Source organism: Capricornis sumatraensis, chromosome 4, assembly GCF_032405125.1.
Source record: "Capricornis sumatraensis isolate serow.1 chromosome 4, serow.2, whole genome shotgun sequence".
NCBI classification, from domain to species: domain Eukaryota; kingdom Metazoa; phylum Chordata; class Mammalia; order Artiodactyla; family Bovidae; genus Capricornis; species Capricornis sumatraensis.
Genome location: NC_091072.1, coordinates 154,574,772 through 154,585,703, shown reverse-complemented (window position 1 = coordinate 154,585,703; position 10,932 = coordinate 154,574,772). Strand labels below are relative to the sequence as shown.

Here is a 10,932-nt window from a genome sequence, read left to right as displayed (position 1 = left end):
CTGTGAGTGACCTCCCAGGCCGGCTCTGCGGAAGCCCGCCCTCCTTCCTGCTTTGGCACCGGGGGTGGGAGGAGGGCCCCGGGTGGGAGGGCCCCCGGGGTGCTTTGCTTCCTCAGGCTCAGATCCACCTTCCCCTGGGCCCTCCCTCTTGGCTGAGCTCAGCCTCTGATGGGGCCAGGCCCCTCCATGGGGTAGGACCTGACGTTACTGCAAAGGGAAAGAGAAAGTAAAGATGCCCAAGAGGGGGATGGGCCAGACCCTGGCTGAAGAGAGCAGACCGAGGCCCGCTCCCACCAGGGGAGGGCAGGCTGGATCCCTCTCCACCCTACCCCCTCACCCAGCCCAAATCTGCGCCTCGCTCTACACCTGCCTGTTGAATGAATGGACGCCATGAGGGAGTGTGGCCCTTATGAGGAAGGAGACTGGTGGGCTCCAGGTTGGAAATTTACAATAAGCCACCCTTCTGGTTGCATTTCCTGAGATAAGAGATAGGTGGGTTCCAGTTAAGGAATTTACAGGGTCAATAGCCAGTCTTTGACTCCTCCCTCAAGGGGATAATCACGACAAGGACAATGAAAGGAAAAAAACCCTGTCTGACAGAGGAGACCCTACAAACACACAGAAACTCTCCTTGGAGTCAAGAAAGAAAGTAGAAAAGTATTTAGTTGCCTGACTCTTAGCGACCCCATGGACTGTAGCCCGCCAGGCTCCTCGGTCCTTGGAATTCTCCAGGCAAGAATACTGGAGGGGGTTGCCATTTCCTTTGCCAGGAGATCTTCCCGACCCAGGGCCACCAGGGAAGCCTTGGAATCAAAAGTCAGAGGATAATTCCAGGCCATGATGAGTCTTGCTCCTCCCAGAAGCCTTCACTTCAAGATCCAACTTGGCTAGGGTGGGCGTGTGCACCCCAGGGGAGGGTCCTGAGACAAATTAACCAGGGAGGACAAAGTAAGGTGATTGGCTTGAGGGAAGACATAGACCTGGAAAACTGCCCTTTTATGAAGGATTTATTATAAAGGATTTAAACTTCCCAAAGTTGCTAATTTCTCTCTCTGAGCTCACCCCCGTGCCTTTCTGAATGTACTTTTTCTTTTCAATAACCTTTTTACTTTACTCTTTACCTTCTGCCTCCTTGCCTGAATTCATTCTTGATTAGGCAGGCTAGACTAGGAACCTTAGTCTTACCTGCTGACTCCTGTGGTCCAGGGGTTAGGACTCCTGGTCTGGGAAACGAAGATCTTGCTTCCAGTTGCCGGTTGCTGCCGTTTGCTCCTGACCGCATCCGAAATCATTCCCACCTCCAGGTTCCAGCCTGCTTGGTGTTCAGGCTATACAGAGAAGAACAAACCTGACTCCAGGTTGAATCTGTTCCTTTAGCTCGAACCCTTGAGCTCTGCGGCCTGCGCTCAGTCACGCTGGCTCTGCAGCCTTTTAAACCAATGTTGCTTGGAATTTCCCATGGATTCAGGTTCTGGATCCCACTCTAAAGCAGGAGTGGTGGACGCTGGCCCCAGACTAACCACATGATTTTTTGTAAATATCACTTTGTTGGCACTTTTGAAAAGGGGGAAGTCCAGGAGTTCCCTGGTGGTCTAGCGGCTGGGATTTGGCACTTTCACCACCACGGTAGGGTTCAATCCGTGATCGGGAATCTAAGATCTTCACATGCCTTGCAGCACAGCCAAAATGAAAAAAAGGGAAAATCAATCAATAAAGATTACTTTAAACACAGACACACACGGGTATAAGAATGCTGCCTAGAGCCAGGACTATATGGGACAGACCAGTCTCCAGCCAGCCTCTGACCTTTAAAGGCACTTTCCCGTTCACATAGAGATTAAAAGTTGCAGAACAGAAAGTAACAGTTATCTTGTTGGAGGGTTACAGGAACATGGGGACCAGATTTACCTGGACAGCTGCAAGAACAAAGGATTCTCACAGCAACCAGCGACACTCCCACCCCCCCCCCCCCTTTTAGGATTAAAGAAGCCTGAATTCTAACCCGAATGAGGTGGTCCTTTGGGACACTAGTCCACCGTGCTCTTGGTCTGCAGGCTTTCCTAATACAGTCACTATTCCTTGCCCTGACACGTCTTCTCTATTTATCGGCATATACTGTGGAGAGCAGTATGAGTTTGGACTCAGAAACAGGGCTTCAACATACAAATTTGCACACAGATGTTCACTGTGCACAAGTGACACAGACTTTTAGCCCAGACCAGCCTGTGACCCACAAGATTGCTTTGGTTGCCGCCTGGACGATAACGGTGTAATCCTGCTCTCAATACGCTAGTTGCTGCTTAACACCCAGAGCTGAAACTGCCCTGCACCTGCCTTCCCAGATGTCGTGTTCATTGCTACAATACCTCACCCGGAGGCCTGGAACATGGCTTGTTTTAGCTGGGCTTTTGCTGCCCTTAGAGGATCGACATCTCCTTGTGGGAATAAAATGCCTTACTTGGCACTCACTGCCAAATTGCTTTAAAAAAAAAAAAAGTTTACCTATTTGTTTGGCTGGGCTAGGTCTTAGTTGCGGCCTGTGGGATCTAGTTCTCCAATCAGGGATTGAACCTGGGCCCCCTGCCTTGGAAGCTCAGAGTGTTAATCACTGGACCACCAGGGACACTCCCAAGTTATTTTCTAAAGCTCTAGCACCAGCAGACCCTTCCAGAAGAAACAAAAAATGTTACCATTCTGAGTCAGTTCCTAGGCAGATTGATAAGAAGTCCAGGGTCCCCAAGGAGGAGAAAGGGGTCTGGGGCTCTCGAAGTGGAGATCAGGGGTCTGGAATTCTCAAGGAGGAGAAAAGGACAAACTCTTTTTCCCTCTACATTCCTTAGTCAAGTACACAACTCAGTTTAAACTCTGTTCTAGGGATTATACAGCAACAATGTATCCAGCTGGAGGGCAGTTTCTCCTTCCTGAAAACCTTCTGATTAATCCTAATATTTTAGAATGTATATTATGGGAGTGGGTCTGGAGGATCTTTCTATTGTTAAATTCTAATCTTGTTTTCCTAAAATGTAAATTATGGGAGTAGGTCTGGTAAAATTTTCACAAACTTGAGACATTCTTTTGATTCATTGTAATGACTAATTAGAAGGTATATAACTCTATGACCAACTTAGATAGCCTATTAAAAAGCAGAGATATTACTTTGCCAACAAAGGTCCATCTAGTCAAGGCTATGGTTTTTCCAGTGGTCATGTATGGATGTGAGAGTTGAACTGTGAAGAAAGCTGAGCAACAAAAAACTGATGCTTTTGAACTGTGGTGTTGGAGAAGACTCTTGAGAGTCCCTTGGACTGCAAGGAGATCCAACCAGTCCATCCTAAAGGAGATCAGCCCTGGGTGTTCATTGGAATGACTCATGCTGAGGTTGAAACTCCAGTACTTTGGCCACCTCATGCGAAGAGTTGACTCATTGGAAAAGACCCTGATGCTGGGAGGGATGGGGGCAGGAGGAGAAGGGGACCACAGAGGATGAGATGGCTGGATGGCATCACCGACTTGATGGACATGAGTTTGGGTGAACTCCAGGAGTTGGTGATGGACAGGGAGGCCTGGCGTGCTGCGATTCATGGGGTCACAAAGAGTCGGACACAACTGAGCAACTGAACTGAATTGAACTGAACTGAACTCCATTGCTAACACTAGCAAGGGGGTACTCTTTCTGTCCCTTTCTGATGTCTGTGTCAGAAGCTTTCTCTATCCTTTTTATACTTTAATAAAACTCGATTGCACAAAAGCTCTGAGCGATCAAGCCTCTTCTCTGGCTCCAGATTGAATTCTTCTCTTCCGGAGGCCAAGAATCCAGCGTCTTTTCATGGGTCAGCAACAACCTTTCAATTCCCCATATTTTCACCAGTACTGGTGTTATGAGACCTCTCATTTCCCCAACCTGATGAAATGTGAAAAGCTATCTCATTGAAGTTTTATTTTATATTTTCCAGACTTCTAGGGAGACCAAGTGTCTTTTCATAATTTCCTGCCCCTTCCTAGAATTGTTGGTTGCATCCTTTGTCTGTTTTCTAGTAGGAAGTTTGTCTCTCCTTATTGCATTATAGGAATTTTTAAATATTCTGCACAGTAATCCTTTGTCAGTTATACACATTGCTGATACTCTCTTCCAATCTGTGACTAGGCTTTTAGTTCATGAAGCCTTTCCATAGGTAGATGTTTTAATTTTTAATGTTTTCAAATGTATCCGTTTTTCCATGCATGTGTATGATATGAGGCAGATATCTAATTTTTTTAAAAAAAATTTCATTTCTTGGCCATGCTGCAAGGCATGCAGGATCTTAATTCCCTGACCAGGGCTCAAACCTGGGCCCCACGCAGTGGAAGCTCAGAGTCTTAACCACTGGACTGCCAGAGAAGTCCCAAGAAAATTCTTCTAAGCTAGGGAAATAAATATTACACGTCCTGTATCCTTTATTTTGGGCTGTGCTGGCTCTTCGGTGATGCACAGGCTTTTCTGTAGTAGTAGGGGGCAGGGGCTACTCTCTAGCTGCATTGCAAGGGCTTCTCACTGCGGTGGTTTCTCTGGTTGCAGAGCACAGGCTCTAAGGCATGCAGGCTTCAGCAGTTGCAGCTTGTGGACTCAGTAGCTGCAACTCCCAGACTCGAGCGCACAGGCTCAACCAAGAGCTGCGGCACATGGGCTTAGTTGCTCTGAGGCATGTGGGATCTTCCCGGATCAGGGATCGAACCTGTGTCCCCTCCATCTTCAGGCAGCTTCTTAACCACTGAGCCACGAGGGAAGTCCATAAGTCTTATATTCTTTAAGTCTTCCTTGGCGTGAATATTTGCTAACAATTTAATTATGGCTTTTCACATCTATGTTTATAAACAAATATGGTTATAGCTTTTCTTTCTCACATTCTTCTTCATTTTAAAATCAAGATTATTGTAACGGCTCAAAATCAACTGGGAGAAGCTTAACATTTTTTTTTCTTATTTCTTAAGAAAGTTTAGTTCTGATACTTACAGGGTTGATTGAACTCAGCATAAAACTTTCTGGGCTGCTAACATGATATGATTGCTTTCGTGACCTTTTAAACTAGTAATTGCATTTCTTTACATGGTTTAGGGTTAACTCATGTGTTCTTTCTCTGTTGGCATAATTTCTATCATTTTTTCTAGCAAGTTGTTCATTCTGCCTCATTTTCCAGGTCTATTGGTGTGTGTTCATAGTATTATCTTCTGACATATACTTCTATAAAAGGTACAGAGACTTTTTATGGTGTCTATGACTCCATTTTACCCATAATATAGTTTGTTTTTGCTTTCTCTCTTTTTTGAAGAGATTTTTCAGCTTTGTCTGCTTCAGTGTACTAGGTTTTGATATTAATCCTTCTGCTATTCCCTTTTTTTGAACTGATCACTTAAGCCTCAAATATCAATTTTTTTCTTTTCTAATACATGCATATTATGAGATAAATTTTATCTTAAGTACTGTTCAATTATATTCCACAAATTTGCTCTCTATTGTTTTAAATGATTGATGAGTTCTAAATATGTCTTTAACACATGAATTATTTAGCAACGTGTTGGTTTAGGTGAAAGCCAGGATCCAGTTCAGATCCTGATGCCCTAGCTTGAACCCACTGGAAATCAATATCCAACTGTCCACTGGTACCAGGGACACTCAGGGCTCAGCCTTCATCACATCCCCCAAGAAGCAAAAACATCTCACACGAAGTAGAATGAGCATTATGATTTTACTAATGTTCTCGGATAGTTGATGGAGGAGGGTAACACTTCAGGGATGCAGTCATTAGTCAAGGCTCAACCGAGAGTCAGGGCATCTGTGATACACACATTTCATATAAGGACTTCTCTTTTTTCCAGCTGTATTGAGGTATAATTGACAAATACAATTGTATGTATTTAGAATATACAACATAATGATTTGATACACATATACGTTGTAAAATGATGACCACATTCAAGTTAACACATCCAGAGTCACCTTTTGTACGGTGAGAACTCTTAAGATCTACTTCTAGCAAATTACAAGTTTCCAATACAGGATTATTAACTATAGTCACCATTCTGTATATTACATCCTCAGAACTTACTCATAACTGAAAATTTGTACCCAATGACCAGCATCTCCCCATTTCCCCCACCGCCCCTGGCAACCACCATTATACTGTCTGTCTCTATGAGTCTGACTTTTAAGAAGTTTCACACATGGATGATAACATACTTTGTTTTGTCTTTCTCTGGCTTATTTCATGTAGTACAACATCATCCACTTTCACCCACATTGTCACAAATGGCAGGATTTTCTTCGCTTTATGACTGAATAATAATTCAGGATATGCGCGTGTGTGTTTGCAGTATCTCCTTTATCCACTTTCCCACTGATGGGTGCTTTGGTTGTCTCCTTGTCTTGGCTGTTGTGAGCGATGGTGCAGTGAACGTGGAATGCCTCACAAAGCTATCTCGCAGACACACTGATTTCATTTCCTCCCAGTGTATACCCAGAGGTGGGACTCCTGGCTCACGTGGCACATATGAGGGTTTCCTACAGAACTCCCACTTTCTGGAATTGTGGGGGCTGGCTAAGTAGTCTTTGTAAGATGCTGTCTTCATGTCTGATGCTGAAGTCTGCAAGAAAGCAGCTGGCAAGGGAAGACAGGTGTAAGTGTGGGTGAATGAGAACAAGCTGGGACCCTCAGTATGAGCTGTGGAGCACACGAGGGTGAACAGAAACCCCTACAATCATTCTTGCCTCTGACTTCAGTGGTCTGGGTGTCCTGCTGGGGCCCTTCTTCAGCGAGATAAAAATGCGACCAGGGGGATGTGGGAAAGTCCTGGCCGCTGCAGGCAGTTACTGCTTCACACCAGCGTGCTGAGTCTGGTCAGCGCATCAACACGTGAGCACCTAGAAGAGGTGCCACTTCACGTCCTCCCTGGAAACCAGCCAGGATAGTCCTCTCAGGGCCTGGTCCAAAACTTCTGGGAATGGAACTCTGGGAAATGTCATTTGGCCTGGCCAAGCCCACACATTGCAAAGCTACCACCAGGGGGCAGGATTGGGATTGCATGGAACCTGTAGGATTGACACCAGTGAACAATAGCGAACCCTCCCATCCACAAACATGGTACCTCTCTCTATGTATTTAGGTCTCCTTCACCTTCTCTTGGGCTTCCCTGGTGGCTCAGACAGTAAAGAATCCACCTGCAATGCAGGAGACCTGGGTTTGACCCCTGGGTTGGGAAGATCCCCTGGAGAAGGGAAAGGCTACCCACTCCATTATTCCAGGGACTATACAGTTGTATAGTCGCAAAGAGTCAGACACGACTGAGCAACTTTCACTGACCCTCTCTTGGGGCTTCCCAGGTGGTGCTAGTGGTAAAGAATCTGCTTGCTAATGTAGGAGACACGAGAGACTCCGTTCGATCCCTGGGTCAGGAGGATATCCCGGAGCAGGAAATGGCAACCTGCTCCAGTATTCTTGCCTGGAAAATTCCACAGACAGAGGAGTCTGTCAGGCTACAGTCCAAGGGGCTGCAAAGAGTCAGACACACATACATACCTTCTCTTAGCGATGCTGTCGGTGTATGGGTCTTACACAACATTTTTGTGACAATGTTTAATGCTCTGTTTTCAGAGACAGATTTCTAGTAATGGTTAACAGCAAACACATGTATACTGCTTACAATGGGACAGGCACTCTTCATAATATGTGTAGCTATAAATATAAACAAAGGCATTTAAGCCTCCCAGCCACCTATGAGGAAGTTCCATTACTGTCTCCATTTTACAAGACAGGACTGAAGCACAGAGGGGACCCTTCTCCAGCAGATCTTCCTGACCCAGAAATCTCCTGCATTGCAGGCAGATTCTTTACCCACTGAGCTACCAGGGAAGCAAGTAATTTGTCAAGTGTTAGAATCCAGCAGGTGGTGGAGACAGGGTTGGAACCCAGGCAGCTGACTCCAGCTACTCCCAATATTACCCTATTCTACTTGGTAGTAGCTACCAGCGTTCACAAAAGAGTCCAACAACCCCGAAATCAACACTGATGCTGCATGAATATAAGATTCCATCTGACGTTCAGAGTCATTGAACTGGTGCTTTGAACTACTTCTATGACACAGCAAGGTCTCTAATAACTGCTGTGGAGCAAGGGGACCCTCATCTCTGTCTTACATTATTCTGTGTTTAGGAAGATTAGCAAATATCTTCAAGCAAGGTCATGGAACTTCATCTGTAATAGGAAAGCCAGTAGCAAGCTGGTCAAGTCAAATTTTACAGGAAGAAAGAGAGTGAGAGGGACAGGATTTCCCTTCAAGAGAGTAAACAAACACATTGTTTTCATCTTTCCTTAGTGTAACCAAGCAGGATCCCCCAGGCCCCACCCCATGTCTTCCACCCACCTCTTTCTTGTCTGTAGAAAATCTTCAGCCTCCTAGGTCTTCCTGAGTTCCAAAGAATAAATTTAATTGAAGAAGTGAGAAAATGCAGAAACAACGGACAACAGTCAAGCAAGACAAAATAATATAATAGTTTAGCCATTAAACAAAATCAGGGGCATTTAGCGTCTCCCCGAGGGCTATGGGTAATATTCTGAGCCATGTCCTCTGCGCTGTTTTGCAGATACTGAAACCCCCAGCAAGTGGAAGAAGTTAACTGTATGTTGCCCACGAGCATGTAGACCCCAGATCAACTGGAACCAGAAGGTCAATGATGTTGATTCCCAGTTACCTCACCACCCACCATTCAGAACAATGTCCACGAGCTGATCACGCACTTCATGATGCCCTCCCTCACCGGGTCTCTGAAAATTTTTTATCTGAAGGTCATCGGAGAGTTGGAGTGTTTTGAGCACTGGCTGTCTGGACTCGTTGCTTGGCATCTGCAATAAGCACTGCCCTTTCCTTCATCACGACCGGGTGTCAGTAGACTGCCTTCACTGACTGTGGGTTCATGGACCCAAGTTTGCTTCAGTAACACCAGGAAAATACAAATTAGGACCAATATGAGCGCTTATCCCCATATAGGATTGGAAAGGATGGATGGGATTGGTTGTACAGACGCATGAGCAATGAGGGGCCCGAGGGGAACAGAGAATGCCCAAGCCCAGATTCATCAGGACTGTGTTCTTTCCCCTCAGGGCTCGGGCATTCTCTGTTCCCTTCGGGCTCCTCATGGTCTCCTAAGCTCTGCCACGGTCACTGTGCCCCTAGCCAATGTCCATCAGCCGCATAGATGATGAAGAACCGGGTGGGATTCTCTCCAGCTGTGAGAACTGATGGTAAGCAGAATGGATGAGCCTCAAACATAAGTGAGTGACAGAAGCCAGACTCCATAGGTTCTGGCGGGGAGTGTGTTTATACAAAGCACGGAAAGAAGACGAGCTAGATAGTGAAGGACAGGGAAGCCTGGCGTGCTGCTGTCCACGGGGGTCGCAAAGGGTCGGACGTGACTTAGCGACTGAATAACGCCAACAGATGGCGCTGTGAGCGGCGCGGAGCTTGCAGGCCGGGGTCTGCAGCCTTGGCGTCATCTGCGCTCAAGGCGCCCAGCCCACCGTGGCCCTGGGGGCGACGGGCGGGCGGCCGCCGTGAGGCCCCTCTCTGCTGTTGGGTGTGTACATTCACGACAAGCATGAATGGGTAACAACTGAAAACGGTGTTGGAACAGGGGGAATCAGCAATTTTGCACAGGAGGCTTTGAGAGTTGTTTTTTTAAATTATTATTACTGTAGTCTGCTTAAAGTTGAGACCAAATTGGAATTGGACAAACAAGAGGAATTCGGTGCTTTGACAAGTGTGAAAGCTGCTAGTGAACTCTGTTCTCTCGCAGGAGAAGTAACTGAAATGAATGAAACTCTAGCAGAAAATCCGGGACTAACAGACCTGGGTGTGAAGATGGTTGGCTGATCAAGATGATGCTCAATAACCCTTCAGAACTAGATGAAATAATGAGTGAAGAAGCATATAGGAAATACATAAAAATCTATTGAGGAGTGAAAGTGGAACTCTTAAACTAGTTTGGAACAAAAAACAAACAGACAGCAAAAAAGGATGAACTAACCTGTGTTAGAAATCAGGAGAGTGCTTATCCTTGGGGAGACAAGGAGAGGGAGTAAGATGGGACAGAGGGGGGCCCCCAAGGCGGCTGGACTTTTCTTTTATGATCTACCTGGGGCATTCATCTGGGGAAACTGTATGTCACACCGTAATTAGAAATTTCCTTACAATCCCACACATCACATACTGATTGGTTCAAGACTGAGAAAGGAGTACGACAGGACTGTCTGCTCTCACCTTATTTGTTTCATCTGCAGAGCACATCATGAGAAATATCGGGCTGGATGAGTTACAAGCCAGAATCAAGATAGGCAGGAGAAAACATCAACAGCCTCAGATGTGCGGATGACACCACTCTAATGGCAGAAAGCGAAGAGGAACGAAACAGCCTCTTGTTGAGGGTGAAGGAGGAGAGTCAAAGAGCCAGCTTAAGATTAAACATTAAAAAAGCTAAGATCATGGCATCTGGCTCCATTACTTCATGGCAAATAGAAAGGGAAAGGGTGAAAATTGTGAGAAATTTTTTTTCTTGGGCTCCAAAAATCACTGCAGACGGTGACTGCAGCCATGAAATCAGAAGACGATTTGCTTCTTGGAAGGAAAGCTATGACAAACCTAGACAGTGTGCTGAAAAGCAGAGACATCACTCTGTTGACAAAGGTCCGTGTAGTCAAGGCTATGGTCTTCCCTGTGGTCATGTATGGTTATGAGAGTTGGACCATAAAGAAGGCAGAACGCCAAAGAATTGATGCCTTCGGACTGTGGTGCTGGAGAAGACTCCTGATAGTCCCTTGGACTGCAAGGAGATCAAACCAGTCAATCTTAAGGGAGATCAACCCTGAATATTCACTGGAAGGACTGAGGCTGATGCTGAAGCTCCAG

The 10,932-nt window shown here is 45.9% G+C and overlaps 1 pseudogene; it reads left to right on the top strand.

Moving 5' to 3' along the window:
• Nucleotides 1-9,468: 9,468 nt before the first annotated feature.
• On the top strand, nt 9,469-9,983 carry LOC138078805 (glycine cleavage system H protein, mitochondrial-like; annotated as a pseudogene).
• Nucleotides 9,984-10,932: the final 949 nt, after the last annotated feature.